The following is a 25,292-nucleotide window of genomic DNA, read 5'->3' as shown; positions in this document are numbered from 1 at the left end:
TCTATGAGGAGACAAGAGGAGTGAGGATCCTGATCACAAGAGCTTACAATCTATGAGGAGGAGACAAGAGGAGTGAGGATCCTGATCACAAGAGCTTACAATCTATGAGGAGGAGACAAGAGGAGTGAGGATCCTGATCACAAGAGCTTACAATCTATGAGGAGGAGGAGACAAGAGGAGTGAGGATCCTGATCACAAGAGCTTACAATCTATGAGGAGGAGACAAGAGGAGTGAGGATCCTGATCACAAGAGCTTACAATCTATGAGGAGTAGTGTTGAGCGGCATAGGCCATATTCGAATTCGCGAATATTCGCGAATATATGGACGAATATTCGTCATATTCGCGAATATTCGCATATTCGTAATGTTCTCGTTTTATTTTCGCATATGCGAATATTCACATATGCGAATATTCGCGTGTGCGAAAATTTACATGTACAAAATTAACACAAGCGAAAATTCTTTTATACGAAAATTCTTATATGCACATTTTTGCATATGCGCACATTCTTATATGTATATTTTCGCATATGCGAAAATATGCGCGCCAGTCTCACACAGTAGTATTAGAGCCTTCTTACACCACATAAGCTGGAAGCAGAGAGGGATGATCACTGTGATGTGTACAGTGAAAAAAAAAAATAATAATAAATAAAAATAAAAAAACGAATATTCGTAATTACGAATATATAGCGCTATATTCGCGAATATTCGCGAATTCGCGAATATGCGATATTCGCGAATAAAATTCAAATTGCGAATATTCGCGAGCAACACTAATGAGGAGGAGGAGACAAGAGGAGTGAGGATCCTGATCACAAGAGCTTACAATCTATGAGGAGGAGGAGACAAGAGGAGTGAGGATCCTGATCACAAGAGCTTACAATCTATGAGGAGGAGACAAGAGGAGTGAGGACCCTGATCACAAGAGCTTACAATCTATGAGGAGGAGACAAGAGGAGTGAGGATCCTGATCACAAGAGCTTACAATCTATGAGGAGGAGACAAGAGGAGTGAGGATCCTGATCACAAGAGCTTACAATCTATGAGGAGGAGACAAGAGGAGTGAGGATCCTGATCACAAGAGCTTACAATCTATGAGGAGGAGACAAGAGGAGTGAGGATCCTGATCACAAGAGCTTACAATCTATGAGGAGGAGACAAGAGGAGTGAGGATCCTGATCACAAGAGCTTACAATCTATGAGGAGGAGACAAGAGGAGTGAGGATCCTGATCACAAAAGCTTACAATCTATGAGGAGGAGGAGACAAGAGGAGTGAGGATCCTGATCACAAGAGCTTACAATCTATGAGGAGACAAGAGGAGTGAGGATCCTGATCACAAGAGCTTACAATCTATGAGGAGGAGGAGACAAGAGGAGTGAGGACCCTGATCACAAGAGCTTACAATCTATGAGGAGGAGGAGACAAGAGGAGTGAGGATCCTGATCACAAGAGCTTACAATCTATGAGGAGGAGACAAGAGGAGTGAGGATCCTGATCACAAGAGCTTACAATCTATGAGGAGGAGACAAGAGGAGTGAGGACCCTGATCACAAGAGCTTACAATCTATGAGGAGGAGACAAGAGGAGTGAGGATCCTGATCACAAGAGCTTACAATCTATGAGGAGGAGGAGACAAGAGGAGTGAGGATCCTGATCACAAGAGCTTACAATCTATGAGGAGGAGACAAGAGGAGTGAGGACCCTGATCACAAGAGCTTACAATCTATGAGGAGGAGACAAGAGGAGTGAGGATCCTGATCACAAGAGCTTACAATCTATGAGGAGACAAGAGGAGTGAGGATCCTGATCACAAGAGCTTACAATCTATGAGGAGGAGACAAGAGGAGTGAGGATCCTGATCACAAGAGCTTACAATCTATGAGGAGGAGACAAGAGGAGTGAGGATCCTGATCACAAGAGCTTACAATCTATGAGGAGGAGGAGACAAGAGGAGTGAGGATCCTGATCACAAGAGCTTACAATCTATGAGGAGGAGACAAGAGGAGTGAGGATCCTGAGCACAAGAGCTTACAATCTATGAGGAGGAGGAGACAAGAGGAGTGAGGATCCTGATCACAAGAGCTTACAATCTATGAGGAGGAGACAAGAGGAGTGAGGACCCTGATCACAAGAGCTTACAATCTATGAGGAGGAGACAAGAGGAGTGAGGACCCTGATCACAAGAGCTTACAATCTATGAGGAGGAGACAAGAGGAGTGAGGATCCTGATCACAAGAGCTTACAATCTATGAGGAGGAGACAAGAGGAGTGAGGATCCTGATCACAAGAGCTTACAATCTATGAGGAGGAGACAAGAGGAGTGAGGATCCTGATCACAAGAGCTTACAATCTATGAGGAGGAGACAAGAGGAGTGAGGATCCTGATCACAAGAGCTTACAATCTATGAGGAGGAGACAAGAGGAGTGAGGATCCTGATCACAAGAGCTTACAATCTATGAGGAGGAGACAAGAGGAGTGAGGACCCTGATCACTAGAGCTTACAATCTATGAGGAGGAGACAAGAGGAGTCAGGATCCTGATCACAAGAGCTTACAATCTATGAGGAGGAGGAGACAAGAGGAGTGAGGATCCTGATCACAAGAGCTTACAATCTATGAGGAGGAGGAGGAGACAAGAGGAGTGAGGATCCTGATCACAAGAGCTTACAATCTATGAGGAGACAAGAGGAGTGAGGACCCTGATCACAAGAGCTTACAATCTATGAGGAGGAGGATGAGACAAGAGGAGTGAGGATCCTGATCACAAGAGCTTACAATCTATGAGGAGACAAGAGGAGTGAGGACCCTGATCACAAGAGCTTACAATCTATGAGGAGAAGGAGACAAGAGGAGTGAGGATCCTGATCACAAGAGCTTACAATCTATGAGGAGGAGACAAGAGGAGTGAGGATCCTGATCACAAGAGCTTACAATCTATGAGGAGGAGACAAGAGGAGTGAGGATCCTGATCACAAGAGCTTACAATCTATGAGGAGGAGGAGACAAGAGGAGTGAGGATCCTGATCACAAGAGCTTACAATCTATGAGGAGGAGACAAGAGGAGTGAGGATCCTGATCACAAGAGCTTACAATCTATGAGGAGGAGACAAGAGGAGTAAGGATCCTGATCACAAGAGCTTACAATCTATGAGGAGGAGACAAGAGGAGTAAGGATCCTGATCACAAGAGCTTACAATCTATGAGGAGGAGGAGACAAGAGGAGTGAGGATCCTGATCACAAGAGCTTACAATCTATGAGGAGGAGACAAGAGGAGTGAGGATCCTGATCACAAGAGCTTACAATCTATGAGGAGGAGACAAGAGGAGTGAGGATCCTGATCACAAGAGCTTACAATCTATGAGGAGGAGACAAGAGGAGTGAGGATCCTGATCACAAGAGCTTACAATCTATGAAGAGGAGACAAGAGGAGTGAGGATCCTGATCACAAGAGCTTACAATCTATGAAGAGGAGACAAGAGGAGTGAGGATCCTGATCACAAGAGCTTACAATCTATGAGGAGGAGACAAGAGGAGTGAGGACCCTGATCACAAGAGCTTACAATCTATGAGGAGGAGGAGACAAGAGGAATGAGGAACCTGATCACAAGAGCTTACAATCTATGAGGAGGAGACAAGAGGAGTGAGGATCCTGATCACAAGAGCTTACAATCTATGAGGAGACAAGAGGAGTGAGGACCCTGATCACAAGAGCTTACAATCTATGAGGAGGAGACAAGAGGAGTGAGGATCCTGATCACAAGAGCTTACAATCTATGAGGAGGAGACAAGGGGAGTGAGGATCCTGATCACAAGAGCTTACAATCTATGAGGAGACAAGAGGAGTGAGGATCCTGATCACAAGAGCTTACAATCTATGAGGAGGAGGAGACAAGAGGAGTGAGGACCCTGATCACAAGAGCTTACAATCTATGAGGAGGAGACAAGAGGAGTGAGGACCCTGATCACAAGAGCTTACAATCTATGAGGAGGAGGAGACAAGAGGAGTGAGGATCCTAATCACAAGAGCTTACAATCTATGAGGAGGAGACAAGAGGAGTGAGGACCCTGATCACAAGAGCTTACAATCTATGAGGAGGAGACAAGAGGAGTGAGGACCCTGATCACAAGAGCTTACAATCTATGAGGAGGAGACAAGAGGAGTGAGGACCCTGATCACAAGAGCTTACAATCTATGAGGAGAAGGAGACAAGAGGAGTGAGGATCCTGATCACAAGAGCTTACAATCTATGAGGGGGAGGAGACAAGAGGAGTGAGGACCCTGATCACACGAGCTTACAATCTATGAGGAGGAGACAAGAGGAGTGAGGACCCTGATCACAAGAGCTTACAATCTATGAGGAGGAGGAGACAAGAGGAGTGAGGATCCTGATCACAAGAGCTTACAATCTATGAGGAGACAAGAGGAGTGAGGATCCTGATCACAAGAGCTTACAATCTATGAGGAGGAGACAAGAGGAGTGAGGATCCTGATCACAAGAGCTTACAATCTATGAGGAAGAGACAAGAGGAGTGAGGATCCTGATCACAAGAGCTTACAATCTATGAGGAGGAGACAAGAGGAGTGAGGATCCTGATCACAAGAGCTTACAATCTATGAGGAGGACACAAGAGGAGTGAGGATCCTGATCACAAGAGCTTACAATCTATGAGGAGGAGACAAGAGGAGTGAGGATCCTGGTCACAAGAGCTTACAATCTATGAGGAGGAGACAAGAGGAGTGAGGATCCTGATCACAAGAGCTTACAATCTATGAGGAGGAGACAAGAGGAGTGAGGATCCTGAACACAAGAGCTTACAATCTATGAGGAGGAGACAAGAGGAGTGAGGATCCTGATCACAAGAGCTTACAATCTATGAGGAAATAGGAGACAAGAGGAGTGAGGATCCTGATCACAAGAGTTTACAATCTATGAGGAGGAGACAAGAGGAGTGAGGACCCTGATCACAAAAAAGGGTTATCCCCCAAAAGGTGACTTTAGTACTTACCTTCCAGACAGTAACGGACATGCTTAGGACAGATCCGTGCTTGTCTTGGGGCTAAATGGCTGTGTTCTGAGTCCAACATAGCGCTACTGCTATCTTTTTGTGAACTGGCTTTTTCCTGTTAGAGTTCCCTCCCTCCAACTACAAGTCTCAGGATACCTTGTTTATAAGTGTGAGATAAATCTTCTCCTTCCCACACATCAGCCACCCCACCCATTGCAGTACTCCTGGGACAACCCAATGAAGCATTGCCATGCTCACTTTCAACACCTGAATGGTAATGTACTGTCTCGGGCCACAGTACACCCACAACACTAATTTTGCATGCTGTTAAAAATAAACATCGGGTCAAAGATCACATAGGAATTGTGAGACCAGCCATCAAACACAGGTACAGTGGGGTTAATACCATCTGATCCCACCACTACCACTGCTACACCCGTGGTCCCGCCCAAAATGGAACTTGAAAGGTTCGCCCCTTGTTTCCAGGGGGGCGGATGAAGAGGATGCACCGCTGAGTTACTTCCGGTCCCAGGCCCCACTGATGACGTCCCTCCGGCCGGTGGCCATCTTGTCGGAGACCGATATAAAAGGTGAAGCGGAGCGAGACCTCTTCAGTCTACAGGAAGTGCAAGAGGGCAAAGTCCCAGGGATCAACATGTCCAAGGAGTCCCAAGATGGAGCCGGAGGATCGGATGATTGCCACTGAGGTGTCAAAGATGTTCCACGAGTTATCTGAGCATCTGCATCAACTGTCCTCGGGGCCGACATCGCCTGCATAGAGGTGCCGCTACCCGAGGATGATGGTGAGAGGGCTACAACTCCAGTGGAGGAGACACCGGAAGATTCCAGAGGTCCATCACCCGTGTGATTGCCGCCTCACCACCGCAGCTGAGGTTCCTGGGCTGAGATCCCGATGGAGGAGTCTAATGTGAGTACCCCGGCTGAGGCCGATTTTTCTACTCTCTCCTCTTCGAGCATTAAGCCAGCACCCCAGGCCCCACAGCCCACAGTATGCCCTCAGTCACCACAGCCCACAGTACGCCCTCAGTCACCACAGCCCTCAGCACATGCACGGTCACCACCGCTCCCTAAGTGGCTGTTCGGCGACGAGCTAAGTCTCATTAAGTATATGCGGGAGCACCTACTTCCCTTGCCCGGGAAGCCCTTACCCCCAGTTCCCCCAGCCCAGTCCGAAAGGGCTAAGAGAGACATAGAGATGGCCTCCATCATGGAGGAACTGCGGGCCCAAAGTTACATAGGTATGGGCCTAAGCTGTTGCCCTTTGAGGAAAGGCAACTATTGCAACAGTACACAAAACAGTTAGTTACTAAACAGTTACTAGACAGTATCCTTATGTGTAGGTAGTACAAAGGACCTGTGGGAGGTCTCAAGGACCTGTGTAAGTCTGTCACATGTTATGTTATACAGTCACATGATTTGTTTTCACATGTTCTCCCAGAGAGCACCATGACCAGCAGCTTGACCAATGGGCTTTAGACCAGCCCCCCACTATATAAAGGGGCGACCATTACAATTCACTCTCTTCCTTTACTGAGAACCAGCTAGTACAGATCTCAGTGCAAGTGTTCAGCATCTGGAAGACCCCAAAAGCTACAGTCATTCCAGTAAGTCTCAAGTCTATGTCTGCTGTCACTGAAACTAGTCAAATCCTGCATATAGCCAAGTCAAGTTCAATCTCGAGTCAAGTTAATTATGAGGTGTCCCGGTACCATATCCTATCCGGTACCTTCTATTGTGGGTCCCCTTAGCCAGAGTCCCTAGGACGTCGGGGTCCCCATTGTCTAGTTCACCCCTAGTCACCTCTCATCCAGATAGTTATTGTACTAATAGTCTATTTAGGAAGCATGTAAATATTATATCAATGCCCTATAAATAGTTAATTACCTGTCTATAGCGTAGCAGGACCTGCGGGTCATGTGGTTAAGTGAATTCTATGGTATTTCTGCTTTAGGACCTTTGGAGGTCCTTGTGACGTAGTCAATCCCATCACTCATTGTAACAGTGAATGACGGATGTTCGGACCAATCAGATTAGCCCCGCCCCCTGCCCATATAAGGGAGTGGCAGCCATCTTCTCGCTCTCTTGGGCTCGTGTTCCTGTGCAAGAAGCACCTGCGCTGCTGAGATCTGTGAGTCTAGGCCTGAACCTTGCGGCGACGGCCGATAACTTCTAAATTCTGAGTGTATCAATCCCCACGCACTCTGCAAGATCACCGGACCTTATCTATCCCCTAAATCCGGACGGATCTGCAATAATTACCCTAAATTCAGAGACTTTAATTTATTTCAAGGTCCGCAACAATTGTCAGTCATTGAGCTATATAAAGACTGTATTCCTGAGGCTGTCATAGTTCATTGGATGTACCGCAAGCTTTTAAGTAAAGTTACCCAAGTTCAAGTACAGTGTGGACCTTCAGTCATTTCATTACATGCACCTGTCGTTTCTGGGAAGGGCGGCGATAGGCCGGAGGATTACCTCAGCATACTAGCCCTCAGCCTGGCGTCACAAACTATAGGGTTAACATTAACCCCTCATCTACCGAAACAATACCTCCACTACCAACACCCCCCAAGGGCTACCACAATTACAAGTATATTGGTCCAGCAAGCTGCGAGGTCCTTCTGGGTCCTAGCCACCTCTCTTTGAAATCTGGCCTTAGCTGTGAAGATAATTCCATCTGTCGTATTCTCAGTAAAGCCTCCGTTTAACCATAACTGTTTGTGGACTCTCATTTGACTACTAGCAACTGGGATTGCGGAGAAAACGGGCGTGTGGTGTTCCGGAACCCTAAAACAACACTGGTGTCACGAGCACTAAGGGTTAACAACATCTTGCCACTGGGATCAATACCATCTAATTCCACCACTCACACCGCTACACGCGTGATCCCGCCATACACCCGTGGGTCACCACACAGACACTATATTATAGTTAAATAAAAAAAATCCTGAAATACCCCTTTAAAGGTACTCACAGTCCCAAAGTTATTCTATTCCATGGGGCACAGTCTTTACACTGGTTGGCTCCTGGCAGATCCTCCTTTTATTTGTAATTCCACAGATTCTATGCAATGCCCAACTGCAAGGTGTGGGCAGTGAGATGTAGCCACTTTAAAGGGGTACTCCGGTGAAAACCTTTTTTCTTTTAAATCAACTGGTGACAGAAAGTTAAACATATTTGTAAATTACTTCTATAAAAAAAATCTTAATCCTTCCTGTACTTATTAGCTGCTGAATACTACAGAGGAAATTCTTTTCTTTTTGGAATGCTCTCTGATGACATCACGAGCACAGTTCTCTTTGCTGACGTTATAATAATAATAATAATAATAACACTTTATTTATTGTTGTCCTTAGTGGGATTTGAACCCAAGTCCCCAGCACTGCAAGGCAGCAGTGCTAACCACTGAGCCACCATGCTGCCCTTAGCATACATCTGCTATGCATGATTGCTATAATGGACAGAGATGTCAGCAGAGAGCACTGTGCTCGTGATGTCATCAGTGTTCCAAAAAGAAAGGAATTTCCTCTGTAGCATTCAGCAGCTAATAAGTACTGGAATGATTAAGATTTTTTTATTAGAAGTAATTTACAAATATGTTTAACTTTCTGCCACCAGTTGATTTAAAAGAAAAAAGGTTTTCACCGGAGTACCCCTTTAACCACTTTTGATTATTAAGCTTGACCTTAAAGGGGTACTCCGCTGCTTGGATGCTTGGATCGGGCGGTGGGGGTCATGACATCACGGCCATCCCCCTCGTGACGTGACGCCATGCCCCCTCAATTCAAGTCTATGGGAGGAGGCATGACGCCACGCTCACTCTCATGGACTAGCATTGAGGGGGTGTGGCATGACATCATGAGGGGCATGGCCATAACTTCACAACCCCCTGCCGCCCACACCCAGTTCTCTAAACGAATGCCGGGTGCTGCACAGAGATCGCGGGGGTTCCAGCTGCAGGATCCCCGAGATCAGACATCTTATCCGCTATCCTTTAAGCCCTTTTAGTTCCTGGAATGCCGTGAATGCAGGCACTTTGTAAACCTATTCTTACTTACTTAATAAATTGGTCGTTTTGACCACTTAAAGAATAAATGTAGGTAGGATCCACTTGGACAGGGTATTCGTTCTCTTTTCTTGGGGTTAGGTCCAGGTAACCAAGACTCTCTATAACAAACTCTACTCATACTCATACAAGTGATATAGGCCCAGACTTATCTATCTGGTTTTTCCCATAGGAACCAATCACAGCTCAGCCTTCATACCTTAAAGGGGTACCCCGCCCCTTGACATCTTATACCCTTGGATAGGGGATAAGATGTCTGATCGCGGGGGTCCCGCGGGGCTCCCTGCTGCAACCAGCATTCATTTAGAGTGTCGGATGCAGCGCCGGAAGCTCATGACGTCATGGTCATGCCCTGCTCGTAATGTAATGGCCAGGCCCCCTCAATGCAAGTCTACGGCAGGGGGCGTTACAGCCATCACGCCCCCTCCAATAGACTTGCATTGAGGGGATGTGGCCATGTTGTCACAAGCAGGGCATGGCTGTAACATCACGAGCCTCCGCTCCGCATTGGCAGTCATCCGGTACAGAGCGAAGTTCGCTCCCTGCACCGGATGTCTGAGGTGCCGCAGTCTCCAGTGGCATAACCCCCACGATCAGACATCCCCTATCCAAAGGATGTCTAGGGGCGGAGTACCCCTTTAAAGCTCTGGTAAAATGAAAGCTGTACTCTGATAGGTTGCCATGGGCAAGTCGCACCACTTCCAGTTTCCCACTTCCAGGTCCCTAGAGTAGTCCCCCATAACAGCAGGTACACAACCGGGGCATCTGGAACAGAAGCAGAGGCAAAATTAGATCCGTCAGGATGAGAGAAACCAGAGAATAAGAGAAGATATAGTCAGAAGGCAGGTCAAGGGACAACAACGGGACATTGAACATCAAGTACTGCGTGACAATTCTGAAGAAGCAAGTTGAAGGCTGAATCCAGAATCAACGCTATCTCAATTAAATGAACTGTGGTAGCCCAGTATGGGATTTGTTACCGCGTACCCTTGCTGCCCTGTCAGGCAGCCTCCCTGCAGTGTCCCCTGGGCCCCCCCTGCATCTGTTCTACTATTATTGTATATTATCTCCTATGTGCTATGTGATAGCTGGGGGAGTAGGGTATATGGAGTGTAGCTGTGCGGTGACTAAAGGGTGTCTGGTTAACCCTTTCTATTCGTGATGCCAGGGTGAGGGCTCCTCTGTAATGCTTGTCCTACCGCCACCCTTCCCAAGAGCGATAGGGAGGTATAGAATAATTGAATGTCCACAACCGGAGAGTTTGCTGAAAGATTACTGAAGATTTCATGCAAGCTTCATAACCGGAACAGTCTCTATACATGCAAAGTCTCTTAGAGATTGACAGTGGTTGGGACCTTAAGCGTTCTATAGTCCGTAGACTTATATGCGCTGTTCCACTGGATTTAGGGGATTTAGTTGCGGTCCAGTAGTCACGCTAGCTTTAGTGGGGATTAGTTTAGAACTCACGGTTTAGTTTAGGGTGAGGCCGGTAGGTTTTCTGGCCTAGCGTGTCTTTGAAAGTTGCGCAGATCTTTCCTGCTAGTCCGGCATCCACGAGAGCAGCAACCCAAGAGAGCGATAATTGGCTACAGCTCCCTTATATGGGCAGGGGCTGGACTAGAGCTAATTGGTTCAATACTTCTGTCAATCACCTTCACATAGAATTATGGGTAGCATGTGACCCAAGGACCTCCAAAGGTCCTCTAACATACCATAGAGGAATTAACATGGTCACATGACCGAAGGTCCTGCGACGCCAACAAGGTAAGCACTAATATGCATTATATTATACATTATTAAATATGTACATAGAAACACTACAAAATCTCTTCTACAAGAGTATAAGAGAGGTGACTAGGGGCTGTCCCACCTGGAGGACTCTACCTGAGTGTAGTAACTCTGACTTTGGGGACCACCATACAAGGTACGGTATGCAATATGGTACCGGGACACCACAAACCCCCTTACTTAAAATAAGTCGGCCTCGACCTCTGTCCCCTAAGACAGAGCGACGAAGTGAAGGTTGCTTTATAACACACCTGGGCATAACTTTTCAAATGTCCATTAGTCAGGCTGCATAAACACTATAAGATCAGGTACAAACATATGCATGGGTAAACTCATGAACAGGATTACTTGGTTCATGAATTTAGTAACAGGAGGATATTATTTACATGAGATACATCCTACTTGACATTTTTGAATCTCACTAGACATTTTTGAATCTCACTAGACATTTTTTCCACACTAGCTACCTGTTTAGTACACTGAGGGTTTTACTGGCTTGCCTGAGGTTTTCTACCAATAAACTGGCTACTAGGGACCCTTGGCTACACGCTCTTATCCCTAGAACACAACAGATAAACCTTACCTAGGTTACCTTTTTGATTACGTGTATTATTTTTAGCTCGCAAGAGCACCTACTGGCCGGGCAGGGCATCTCACACACGTAAGAGAAAGAAGAGAACAGTTAGTGTACATAACAGTGGCAGGAATTGGAAAATGACATAGGCTACAATTCCTAAAGCATTTACTTGAGTGTGAAATATTTTTGTTGTTTGGTGTACTAAGCTTAAGTAAGGTAAGTACACTTGAGTGATTAGTTTGAGGTACTATGTGTACAGTACTACTTGAGAGGTCAGTCTTGGTACCTTAAGGGTAGTTTTGCTTGTGTAGACCTTTGAGACCGACGCAACACCACTTCTTGACTCTCAGGAACCTCATCAAAAGACAATTCTCTAGAAACTTCAGTCCCTGAGGGACCAACTTGAGAGCTGGAAACAGAAGTCATATCTTCTGCAGGACTGGTGTGACCCATGAGGCCTGGTTAGAGGAGAGTCTTGGAGTACTTGGAGCTGTCACTAGAGTACTTGGAGTGCAACTGATGCTAGGTGAGGAGATCAAGGAAGGTTGTGCTAAAGCTGGACACGGTACGCCATAGAACATTGCAGGCTGATGAGGGGAGAACAGTGGAACATCCATTGTAGGATGGATTCCGTCTCCTGGAACATACTCTCTCATTGGCCTTGCTTCTGGAGAAGCAGGAGGAGGTGGCCCTGGCAAGTAGTCCTTCAGACACAATTTTATCCTATTTTGGTGGACCACTTGTGGTTGCAATCATGGAACTTGCAGAGTTCTTGAAATAACTGAGCCTCGAACGCAGTCCTTTGATCAGTGAGGACCGATTCAGGACACCCTAAAGGTTGGACCCAATGGCTGTAGAAGACCTGGGCAGTAGTTCTGGCAGTAAGATCCTTGACGGGCACAACGACCACCCACTTGGAATAATGGTCCACCATGGTCAGGACATAGGCATACCCCGATTGGGTAGGGGATAACTTCACGTGGTCCAGAGCAACCAGTTGGTTTGGCCTCTCAGTATGGATGGGGTGTAGAGGTGCTCTTGCGTGCTCTTGCATCCTTACGAGGATTCTTGGTGACATTGCAGACAGTGCATTCGGCACACCACTTCTCAATATTTCCACGCATTCCCACCCAATAGAACCTTCTTCTGATGGTAGCCTCAGTCTTGTGGACCCCAAAGTGTCCCGACTGGTCGTGATAGGCATTAAGAACCATGGCTGCGTCCCTTCGAGGGACTAAGATCTGATGCAGGCATTCTCCTGAGACCGGATCCAAGGAATTTCTGCATAGCAGTCTCTTGTGGTGGAACAGGCGATTCCTCTGTCGCCACAACTGCTTCAACTCCAAGTCCCCTTGCGCCTATTCGGAACTCTCTTCTGCAATAGATAGTCCAAGAGATCCCCCATGACCCAACTCTCATCTTGCAAGATATTCCAGGTATACAGATCTTTGGGAACCTTAGGAGGCCTAGGGTCGTCACCTTCTTGAGTCATCAGAGTACTCTGACTCACGAACCTCTGGTAAAAGGGCGGCATCTCTACATCCTCCCACACATTTTCCATGGGTGGTTCCTCACCGGGAGCCATACGGGAGAGCACATCCGCGTTGACATTGGTCTTCCCAAATATGTACATAGAAACACTACAAAATTAGAGTAGAATAGAGGCGACTAGGGGCTGTTCCACCTGGGGGACCCTACCTGGGTGTAGTAACTCTGACTTTGGGGACCACCATAGAAGGTACGGTATGCAATACGGTACCGGGACACCACATATCTATATAAGAATGTTGTATCTTTAAGAAAGGTTAACATGTGATCACCAGTTGTCATGTGAGTTGTCATGTGATTGTTGCCCAGGAGGTATCAGTGACCAGGTGACTTAAGGGTGACCAATGGGACCCAACCAGAGTCTCCCCCATAAAAGCCCTGGGAGGAGTCTCTTCTCTCTCTTAGTTCCTGAGTCTTTGCTGAGGTGCAGTCTAGGAGTGTGTCTGGAGTCATAGGAGGCTCAAGTCAAGTCTGCAGCCACAAGCTATAAGTCTACAAGGAAGATAAAGTCACAGCTTAGTCCATCTTCAGTCAAGTCGTCAGTCACAGTCATCTATTGCCAAGTCAATATGGCCTGCACTAAATTGTCCAAAACCACTGCAAGTCCAAGCAAGCCCTTAAAGTCTCTGAAGTCACTGGTCACCTCTGTGGGTCCTGGCTGAACTGTAAAGACTTTTCCCCTGTCTAACCCCAGTAAAGCTACTGTTGTCCATAACTTGGCATTGGAGTCATTATTGCCCCCGTGCCTAGCCCAGGATCCAGCGGTATACCTTCGGGTGGTATTGAGGATAAACCCCACCCTGGTGTCACGAATACAAGGGGTTAATTCCATCTGTCCTGCATCACACCCCATACCACAAAACCCAGTTTATAGCCAACATCATTAGGGAGAGTTGGTCACCACGACAACCTAACACACCTTAAGGCCTGTTCACACTACGCAGCACAATCCCATTTATCTCAATGGGATTCTGATGCTCAGTTCACACTACAGGAATTCCGTAGCAGAACTTTTGACACATAATTGGATTCTGCAGATTCTAAAGGAGGCTTCAAACCTCTTTATTTTATTAGGGGAGGGGGGGGGGGCTGTCAGATCGACATACCAAACAAGATCTGTTAATGTTGTTTGGCTGCTAATAATTTTGAAGGGAATCTAGCATCAAAAGAATACCTATTGTTTAAATCAAATTTTATGTTAAACATATTGTTCTAGATTTTTATGATGTCTTGTTTCCAATTTTCCATGTTACTTTATATATTTTATAATATTTTAGGCCACCAGGCCTAATATTAAACAGAGACTTCCTGTTTTGTACAGATCACTTCCCAGGAGTTCCCTCCTTAAAACAGTCAGGATTACAGTGAGAGGTGACACCTGTATCTAGATAAGACAGTAGATGATGTTCAAGGCTCAGAGTCTCCCTCCCCATGGAATGACCACACAGAGCATGCCCAGAAACCTCTCTCATTCAATGGGACAGCTCCTGTGTAGTGTCGCTTTTGTTCATTGGGCTTGTTAAATTTCCTGTATGAATTCCTTCCCTCCAATTACAAATCCTAGGATCCCTTGTTTGTAAGTGTGAGGTCACTTTTCTCCCTCCCACACATCAGCCACCCCACCCATTGCAGTACAGCTAGGTTGCCTTCTGTGAGTGTTGTACTTACAAACATGGAATGTGTCGGCAGATATGAACCATTTGGCTCATCTAGTCTGCCCAATAATCTGATTCCTATAAATTGTCCCTGGCCCTATCTAATATGAAGGATAGCCTTATGCTTATCCCATGCATGTTTAAACTCCTTCACTGTATTTGCAGTGGCCACGTCTGCAGGAAGGCTATTCCATGCATCCACTACTCTCTCAGTAAAGTAATACTTCTTGATATTACTGCAGAAACCTTTTCCCCTCTAATTTAAAACTATGTCCTCTTGTGGTAGTTTTTCTCCTATATAAATCTCCTCTCCTCCTTTACCATGTTAATTCCCTTTATGGATATAAAAGTCTCTATCATATCCCCTCTGTCTCCTCTATACATGTTAAGATCCTTTAATCTTTCCTGGTAAGTTTTATCCTGCAATCCATGTACTAGTTTAGTATCTTCTCTGAACTCTCTCTAGAGTATCTATATCCGTCTGGAGATATGGCCTCCAGTACTGCGCACAATACTCCAAGTGAGGTCTCACCAGTGTTCTGTACAGCGGCATGAGCACTTCTCTCTTTCTACTGCTTATACCTCTCCCTATACATCCAAGCATTCTGCTAGCATTTCCTGCTGCTCTATTACATTGTCTTCCTACCTTTAAGTCTTCTGGAATAATTACTCCTAATTCCCTTTCCTCAGATACTGAGGTCAGGACTGTGTCAAATATTCTATATTCTGCCCGAGGGTTTTTACGCCCTAGGTGCATTATCTTGCACTTATCCACATTAAATTTCAGTTGCCAGAGTTCTGACCATTCTTCTAGTTTGCCTAAATCCTTTTCCATTCGGCATATCCCTCCAGGAACATCAACCCTGTTACATATCTTTGTGTCATCAGCAAAAAGACCTATACTGAACCATCGAGACCTTTTGCGATATCACTAATGAAAATATTAAACAAAATTGGTCCCAGTACAGATCTCTGAGGTCCCCACTGGTAACAAGACCTTGCTCTGAATAATCTCCATTGACTACAACCCTCTGTTGTGTGTCACTAGGCCACTGTCTAATCCACTCAACCAGGGGTCAAGTCCTGGAAAAAAAAAGTGTGGGAACTCACCCAAGATTTCTGGGTTGTTTTATAATTATTAAATGCTAGCTTTTAGTTTTTTATGATTTTGGCTACTTCTGTTGAGTACCACAGTGGTCTCTTCCTTTTCCTGCTTTTACTGACAAGTCTAATGCAATTTTCTGTTGCCTTCAATAATGCGTCTTTTAAGTAGTTCCATTTCTCCTGGACTCCATGTAATCCGTTCCAGTCTTTTTAAAAAGTCTGTTTTTCTAAAATCTAAAACTTTTGTTTTTGTGTGGTGTGACTCCTTCACTGTTCTTATATTACACCACACTGACTGGTATTCACTAGATCCTAAGCTTTCGTCTACAGTAACATCATATGCCAAATCCCCATTTGTGAATACCAAATCCAAAATGGCCTCCTTCCTCGTTGGCTCCTCAACCACTTGTTGTAGATATAATCCCAGTAGGGAATTTAGAATATCTGTACTCCTGGCATAACTAGCTATTTTGGTTTTCCAGTTTATATCCGGAAGATTGAAGTCTCCCATAATGATAACTTCTCCTTTTATTGTCATTTTAGCTATTTCTTCAACTAGTAGATCATCTAATTCTTTAACTTAATATAAAAAGACAAAAAGACAGGTGCGCTCCTAGTGCAGACAGTTTTATCGTTTAGGCTTCAATGTGCGCAAAAAATGGGAGGCTTACCGGATAATGTTGTGCTTAGAGCACAACACCTCTGCAGGCATATAGAATCGCAAATGAAGTGGAGGTCAGCAGCCACGGTTTCGTTTCCAGGTCCCTCTCGGTCAGCTGGATAATTGATGACCAGTGGTTGATATAATCCAGGAAAAATAGGAATTACCTTCGGGCGCTTCTCCTCCTAGGACAGACATAGGCAGCAGTCCATGTAGGGTTAACAGAGTATCTTTATTTGCAACTCGGAGGAGTTGCAAATAAAGATACTCTGTTAACCCTACATGGACTGCTTCCTATGTATGTCCTAGTAGGAGAAGCGCCCGATGGTAATTCCTATTTTTCCTGGATTATATCCACCACTAATTCTTTAACTTGGCCGGGTGGTCTATATATCACACCTACACGAGTTACTAGCCACAAACTACCATTTCCTGCAGCCTTGTGGAAAATGATTTACCTCCCACCCAGCCGGCGCTTGACCCATTGAAGTACTGCCATGCTCCCTTTCAACAACTAACTAGTGATGTAATGTCTCAGGCCACAATGCAACCTGGGAAAACCTGAGACAACACTCATTTTGTAATGAGTGCTAAAAATGAACATCTGGGAAAAAGATCACATAAGAATTGCAAGACCAGCCATCAAACACAGGTACAGACACTATAATACTCTATGGACTACCTTAACTTTACAGCTCCTGTAGCATAGCCAAATAAAAAAAAAAAAATCCTGGAATACACCTTTAATCATATATGACAGCAAAGGCCCAGACCCTGATATTCCGAGTATCCTCCCAACCACCATAGCTTCATCTTACATGACAGAAAAGGCAGAGTCGCTCCTCATTACTCCAGATCTTTCTTGGTAATGATGCCGCCAGGTTCAGCCGACTTTGAAGAAGCAGCTCCGGGAATTCATGACGATTTTTTTTTAGAAAATAAATTAGAGAAATGCGACCCTTGTCTTTAACCCTGAAGAAATTTGGTTAAATATCTCTGAGCCGGGCTCTCTAAGGGATGTGAGGAGAATCTAACAAGGCTGCATGTATGGGCAGACACGTTACTAGGAGACAAGCTTTACCATCTAATTCCTCTTCTTCTGTATATACGGGACACCCACACATTCCTGCCCTGAACACGGCTCCTCGACACAAATATCAGGTGCACTTCTGTATGAAAAGTCCAACTCTAAAGCAAATCCGTATCATCCAGACTTGGGCTGGGTTGACACTACATTTTGATGATACGGTCACCGGATCTGGCTGGGGCGGTTTTAGGTCCGGTCAGAAAACCGGATACGAGGCAAGAATGAGATCAGGGGCGGGTTTAGCTGGGATACGGGAGCGCCCTGTTTTTACTCCCCCCAGCTGGATCCGGTGACGATATTATCAAAACGTAGTGTGAACCCAGCCTTACTTCATTTGTCATCCCATGTTTGGTGATTTTCCTTAAGAATGACTACAGATGACTTCTGTAGATAATGTAACTTCTCCTTTGAGGAATGGGGGGGGGGGGGGTTATTAAAGCTGGTTATTCACATAAGAATGCTCATTTAGCCAACAGCTATCTTTCCCGATTTCCCGATCCTCCCATACATAGAGTATGTACGCTTGGCCGAGCAAGCATGTACTCTTAAAAGACTGAAAGTTGCTACCAGACACCTCTGAATGTGGCTTATCTTCCTGAGAACAAAAGGCTGGGAAGTCAGAATCCAACATGTTTGTTCCATCTCCACTCACAACAGTCCATGTCTCCTCCATTTTCTTCTACTTCTTCTCACTGCTCCATTTCTCCTCCTTACCACTTCAGGGGTCTCCACCCCTGTATAGCCTCTGAGGCACCCATACATAAATGAGATGGTACGTTAATATGTATTTGGCTGATAGGTCATTCATGTATCCTATCAGGTTGACTGAGTATGGCACGTATGCTCAGGTTTTCTGCGCGTGCTTTCCTTTAAAGCAGGACTTGACAAATCCCAGGTGCCAGGTCACCATGGTGACTGAGAATTTCACCCAGGCATCTAGATGTTTGTCAGTCCTGCGACTTGTGCGCATACAGCTGCCTGACAGCCAGGATGGCAGCACACATTTGTGCCCCTCTAAACATGGATGACTTACCTATCCTCTCTTCTCTATCCTCATAATGAGATTCATCCAAACAGCATGTATGTGATATGTAAAGGACAAGAGCATCGGCCAATGAGAATGCTCAGAAATGGTGGCTGCCTTTCATTGGCTCTTTACTGAAGCGAGGTATATATAGGTCTCACCCACCCACAAACACACCTGCACCTTCCCTAATTTCCACCATAGCAGCCATTGGGTACCTTCAGTTAGTGCACATTGAAGACATGGGGCCCATACAAAGTCCTGCTCCACAGTGTGACTTGGAGTAGGTTGAAATTCTCAATAGGTTCTCAAGGTCTTTTATCTGTATGTGAGTTCATGGTGCCCTGTTGTGATACAGGGGAGAAAGGTTTTGGGCTTACCCATACACAGGCTGTAAATCTGATCAGCCCAGCTTCAAGTTCTCTTTACTGCTCAGTGAGGCTTTCGGGCTATCAGCACTGTAACATTTTTAACTTGCTAACAGATTCCTTTCAGCTGCTGCAGGCACTCTTTGAACCAGGATCCATCTCGGTATATCAATCTGTGTCCTTCCTCTCTGCTTGCTTTGTTGGAATTGAAAAATTCATGATGTCTACAAGCACATGTCCACAAATCTAAACTGCTGACCACCGATGGGTCCATGGCCATAAAATACTAAATGCTTGACAATAGGGAAGTGTCATCTGAGGAGCAGAAGGCAGGACACAAGGTTTGGCATTGGATCCCTACACCTCCCATGCCCTTACCACTAATGGAGCCTTCCAGTATGACAGCATGATGCCACAGAAGACTTACGCTCAATAATGAAGCTTTAGCTGTGATATAATTTATCCTTTATGATTTTATAGTTTGTAATTAATATTTTAATCTCATTAAGTTGTCAGTGTTTTCTTGCAGCCCCCATCTCCTCCTCGCAATCTCCATCTCCTGCTCGCAGCCCCCATCTCCTCCTCGCAGCCCCCATCTCTTCCTCGTGGCCCGTCTCCTCCTCGTTGGTTGTCCTCTCTGGACCCTCATTATTCTTAATGACAAAAATTTCATTTCCTCTTTAATTAGTAAGTAATTGCTTTAGAAGATCCTCCTGTCTTTCCTGTCAGGCAATTTCCAGAATAAGATGATTCAGCGGCCCTGGCCATTCGCTCATTATCTGCAGACACGTATTAACAATGTGTCACAGCATCTCTGCATCATGTAGAGCTGTGTATCAGACCTCAGGTCTCCCCAACAGGTTTTAAGTGAAGGATTTCCTTAGTATTGCATATAGGGCTGTATTACAATTAGGGACCTGTGGGCCTGTGCCTAGGGCGGCAGTGCTGTGGTGGGCAGGACTTCATTGAGTAAACAAAAATTCTCTATATTTGGGAGACACTCACCGGGAATTCCAAGAAACTTTTCTCTTTATAAGCCGTTAGCAAACATCACAGATACTGGGTTACAACCCAGGCACCATTACACACAGAGGTGAGGTTACAGCTGTTTCACACCTATATTGGTGTATTGGGGTCTGACAAAGCATGTATACAGGTGTGAAACGGCTGTAACTTCCTCTGTGTGTTATGGCATCTGGGTCATATCCCAGTAGCTGTGATGTTTGCTAACCGCTACTAAAGAGGAAAGTGTCTTGGAGTGCCTCCCAAATATCTTTTTTGATGGACTTTGGAGATACTGCTGTATGCTATGGGATTTGAGCACCACGTGGATGGAAACCTATCTTGTACCTGTGTCCATACAGTCTCTTAGTCCAGGGTGCAGTGTGCAGATTCTATAATTTTTTGCTAACTGTGGTGACTGCTGTGTTCAGCACCATGTTGTGGATTTGTGATTCATTTCAGAATTTTCTGTGTATAGGTGTCACCTCAGGCAGGGAACAATGCAGCCCTAAGCTTAACCCGCTCCTGTCCCTATCTGCTTGGATGATATGCTATCTAATTTATATGGTTTTTCCCCTCCTAGACACTTGATTAAGTGCCCTGCAGCGCGATCACGACACTGACAGTGCTATCCACAAGTAACTCGCACTGACAAGCGAGTTCGGACCGTGTGATCAGCTGATTGGCCGAGGGCCGATCACGTGACCGCACAGCGTAGCAACGTGTCCTGAGCAACAAGCCCGACGCTGCTGTGCTTGTATACAGTGATCTGCGCTCCACACAGGGATCACATTGTTTACACTATTCACACGCCTCAGCGGGCCACTTCCTGCCCGGTCTTTTAATGTATACTTATGCTGTGGTCTCTAATGGCTGGAGGTGCTCATCCCCAAATGCAGTTGTACAATTGTGCATTTATGCTGGGGGAGCAGATCCTGCCATTGTAGTCCGTTGCTAGGGTGATCCCCAACATAAAATGCATACAATGGAGGATGCCTGCAGCGGACTACAAGTGCCACAATAGAATCCTACACCAGATAGACGGTGTGGATGTGTAACAATTAGAATAATACAGGAATATGGGTGCACTACTGTGGTAGATGTGAACAATGACATTGACCAACCCTCAACACTGATGTTAAAATTGAGATCTTAGCCAGTATATCCTTATATGAAAGTCATACCTGAGCCCGCACACCAACGCTAAGGTTTCTCAAGTGGCACAGGACCTAACACTAACCTACCTGTGCGTGCACATGTGAGGCCAGCAACAATATCAGCCAACTTAGGTGGGGCTTATAGTCTGCCTCCCTCCTCCCATTGTATGTGTGCTCAGCCACACTGGAGGGTACCTGGGGGGTAGGCTGTGAGTCGGCCTAATGCTGCCATAATTGCCCACTGGCCCCTGGTTTTGCTTATCACGCACAGGTAGGTTAGTGTTAGGTCCCGTGCCACTTGAGAAACCTTGGCGTTGGTGTGCGGGCTCAGGTATGTCCTTCATACAAGGATATACTGGTTAATGTCTCAATTTTAACATCAGTGTTGAGGGTTGGTCAATGTCATTGTTCACATTTACCACAGTAGTGCACCTAAATTCCTGTATTATACTTATGCTGTGTATTATATGCTTCTGTTGTTTTGTATATTTTACCTGATTTTAACATCATACTGTACACCCCTCCCCTTTGTTTTGGTGCCCATTTCTAGGCTATATAAACCTGTTACCATTGACATTCCTTTACCCTTATCAGAGGAAGGGGGGGGGGGGGGTTCCTCCCAAAACCCGTGATCTTGTCTGTTTATTAATTTATCTAATAAAATGTACTGCTGAGGATTTTTCTACTACTTCTGACATCCGCCTAATCCTTCCACAAGAGTCTGCAGCACCGTACTCCAAGGGTTTTTTCTACTTTACTTCCACAATAGTACCATGTCAGAACCAGAGACAAAAGAGTAGGGTAGTTACTACTCCAAGAAGGTTCCATACATAAGATTAGGCACAGAAGAATATATGGGTGGCACTGGTGTTCTAGGGACAAGGAAAAAATATGGGCCACCGAGTATAAAAGGGGCAAGAAAACACAGTGGGTGGTTCTCACATGTAAACATAGCCCAGAAAAGTCCACACTAAAATATTGCATAGAGAAAAATGGGCACTCACCGTGTAGCTTTTATTTCTTCATATTAAAGGAAATCTGTCATCAGTGTCACCTGAACTAACCTGTCGGTACAGACAGGTAGTGCAGGTGTCAATGATGACAATGATTCTTACCTGGTCCTGTTCTGTGCTGATGTTCTCCCGCAATCTTCCGCTTTATCTCCTGTTCCCAGGGCCGACTTGGAGCATGGGCGGAGCTTAGTGACGTCACTGCTGCTGTTTGCTAACAGCTGGACCTAGCAGAGAACAGCAGCGGGGATCTCACTAAGCTCTGCCCATGCTCCAAGTCGGCTCCGGAACGGAAGATATGGTGGAAAATTGCGGGAAAACCACAGCACGGAACGGGACCAGGTAAGTATCGTTGTCATCAGTGTCACCTGTCTTTACCGAAAGGTTAGTGCAGGTGACACTGATGACAGATTTCCTTTTAAAACCGTCCTCATGACAAGGGAAACAGAACGGACACCGGCAGCCATGGCTGCCAGTGTCCGTTCTGTTTCCCTTGTCATGAGAGCGGTTTTAATATGAAGAAATAAAAACTTTTTTAAAGGGTGAGTGCCCATCGTTCTCTAAACAATATTTTCAATCCATAAGATGTCTTATTCCTAATAATGTTTTCAGGATTGTAGTTAGACTTCATTACTTGGCCAAATCTGGGAAGTATACGAGGAGGGGAGATCATTGAGATGGATGTCACGATGGTTTACAGGGTCATAGTAAAGAATTTGAGAACTGTAGACTAAACAAAAAGGAACCGGGCCTCCATGGAAACACTTTGTTTCAGAAAAAAAGGGAGGACATATTGGAAAAGGCCACGTTGGATTCCCACAGATTTTCCAGGACATGTGTAGACTGCTAAATATTGTCTAGGAGGGGGAAGCAGAAATGCAGGAGGTGGCATTTATAATACTGGTATCTTATGGCCCTTAGGAACCAGGGCCCTGGTACAACTGTTACCTCTGCTCCCCCTAAAGTTACACCCCTGATTTCTAGCATAATGTTCTAGTCTAGAAGAAGTAACTAGTAAAATATGGAGGTTACCTACCTCATATATGTTGATCATTGATCAGTATTGCCGCTCGGTTGCACGGGGCCTGCTCAGGAGGATAATACAGCATGTACTGTAGGCCATCCTCATATGACAAGGTCAGTAGTCGCTGCATGAGAAATGCCTGAACCTTTCACTTTTTTATCATTTTGTTGCTCCTTGTGCTTACATAAAAAACAATTCTTATGTTTTCCTTCATCATTCTGCGCTTGTTACTCTATAACTCTCAATGTGAAAACAGAATTCTAGATTTTTTTGGGAAATTTATTGTAAAAAAACAATAAAAAAAGAATGTTGCATGGACTAAGATTTTTAGACCCTTTACTATGTCACGTGATATTTAGCTCTGGCTCCTCCCATTTCTCTAGATCATCTCTGAGATGTTTCTGCACCTTGGTTGGAGTCACCTGTGGTAAATTCAGCTGATTGGACAAGATACAGCCCTGTCTTTATAAGGTCTCACAGCTGACAATGTATCTCAGAGCAAAAAGCAAGCCATGAGGTGGGAAGAACTGCCTGTAGAGCTCAGAGACAGGATTGTGTGGAACCATAGATCTGAAGAAGGTAATAAAAACATTTCTTATTCACCAAAAGTTTCCAAGAACACAATGGTTTCCAATATTATAACATAAAAGAAGTTTGGAACAACCAGGACTCTTCCAAGAGCTGCTACCCCACCATAAGAGAGGTGACAAAGGACCCAATGGTAATTGTGGCTGAGCGCCAAAGATCCTGTGTGCAATTGGAAGAAACTTCCAGAAGGTCCAGAACCATCACTGCAGGATCCACCAATCTGGCAGAGTGACCAGAAAAAAAGCCTCCTCTGTAACTGACACATGAAAGTCACCTGGAGTTTGCAATAAAGCATCTAAAAACCCTGTGAGGATTAAGATTCTCTGGTCTGATGAATCCAAGTTCAAACTTTTTGGCTTCAATTCCAAGTGTCATGTCTGGAGGAAACCAGGCACTGCCCATCCCCTGCCCAATACCATCCCTACAGTGATCATGGTGGGGGCAGCATCATGTCTGGAGGAAACCAGGCACTGCCCATCCCCTGCCCAATACCATCCCTACAGTGATCATGGTGGGGGCAGCATCATGTCTGGAGGAAACCAGACACTGCTCATCACCTGCCCAATACCATCCCTACAGTGATCATGGTGGGGGCAGCATCATGTCTGGAGGAAATCAGGCACTGCCCCTCACCTGCCCAATACCATCCCTACAGTGATCATGGTGGGGGCAGCATCATGTCTGGAGGAAATCAGGCACTGCCCCTCACCTGCCCAATACCATCCCTACAGTGATCATGGTGGGGGCAGCATCATGTCTGGAGGAAACCAAGCACTGCCCATCACCTATCCAATACCATCCCTACAGTGATCATGGTGGGGGCAGCATCATGTCTGGAGGAAACCAAGCACTGCCCATCACCTATCCAATACCATCATTACAGTGATCATGGTGGGGGAAGCATCATGTCTAGAGGAAACCAGACACTGCCCATCACCTGCCCAATACCATCCCTATAGTAAAGTATGGTGGGAGCAGCATCATGTCTGGGGGAAACCAGGCACAGCCCATCACCTGCCCAATACCATCCCTACAGTGATCATGGTGGGGGCAGCATCATGTCTGGAGGAAACCAGGTGCTGCCCATGACCAATACCATCTCTACAGTGAAGCATGGTGGGAGCAAAATAATACAGCAAGGACAGGGAGACTGATCAGGGTTGAAGGAGAGCTGAATTAAGCAAAGTACAGAGATGTTCTTAATGTAAACCTCCTCCAGAGCTCTGGCCCTCAGACTGGGGTGAAGCTTCACCTTCCAACAAGACAATGACCCTAAGCACACGACCAAGACAACACAGGAACGGCATAGGGACAACTCTGTAAATGTCGTTGAGTGTCCCAGCCAGAGCTGTAAGATCTGTGGAGAGATCTGAAAATGGCTTTAACCGATGGTCCCCATCCAACCTGACAGAGATTGAGAGGATCTGCAGAGAAGAATAGCAGAAATTCCCCAAATCCAGGTGTGTAAACCTTGTGGCCTCTTCCCCAAGTAAAGTAAAGGGTCTAAATACTTATGTCACTGTAGGATTTCAGTTTTTCCTTTTTAATAAATTAGTAAAGATGTTTAACATTTTGTTATCAAATTGTCATTATGGGG

This window comes from Hyla sarda, chromosome 1 (genome assembly GCF_029499605.1).
Source record: "Hyla sarda isolate aHylSar1 chromosome 1, aHylSar1.hap1, whole genome shotgun sequence".
Taxonomy (NCBI): Eukaryota; Metazoa; Chordata; class Amphibia; order Anura; family Hylidae; genus Hyla; species Hyla sarda.
This window is presented reverse-complemented; position numbering follows the sequence as displayed.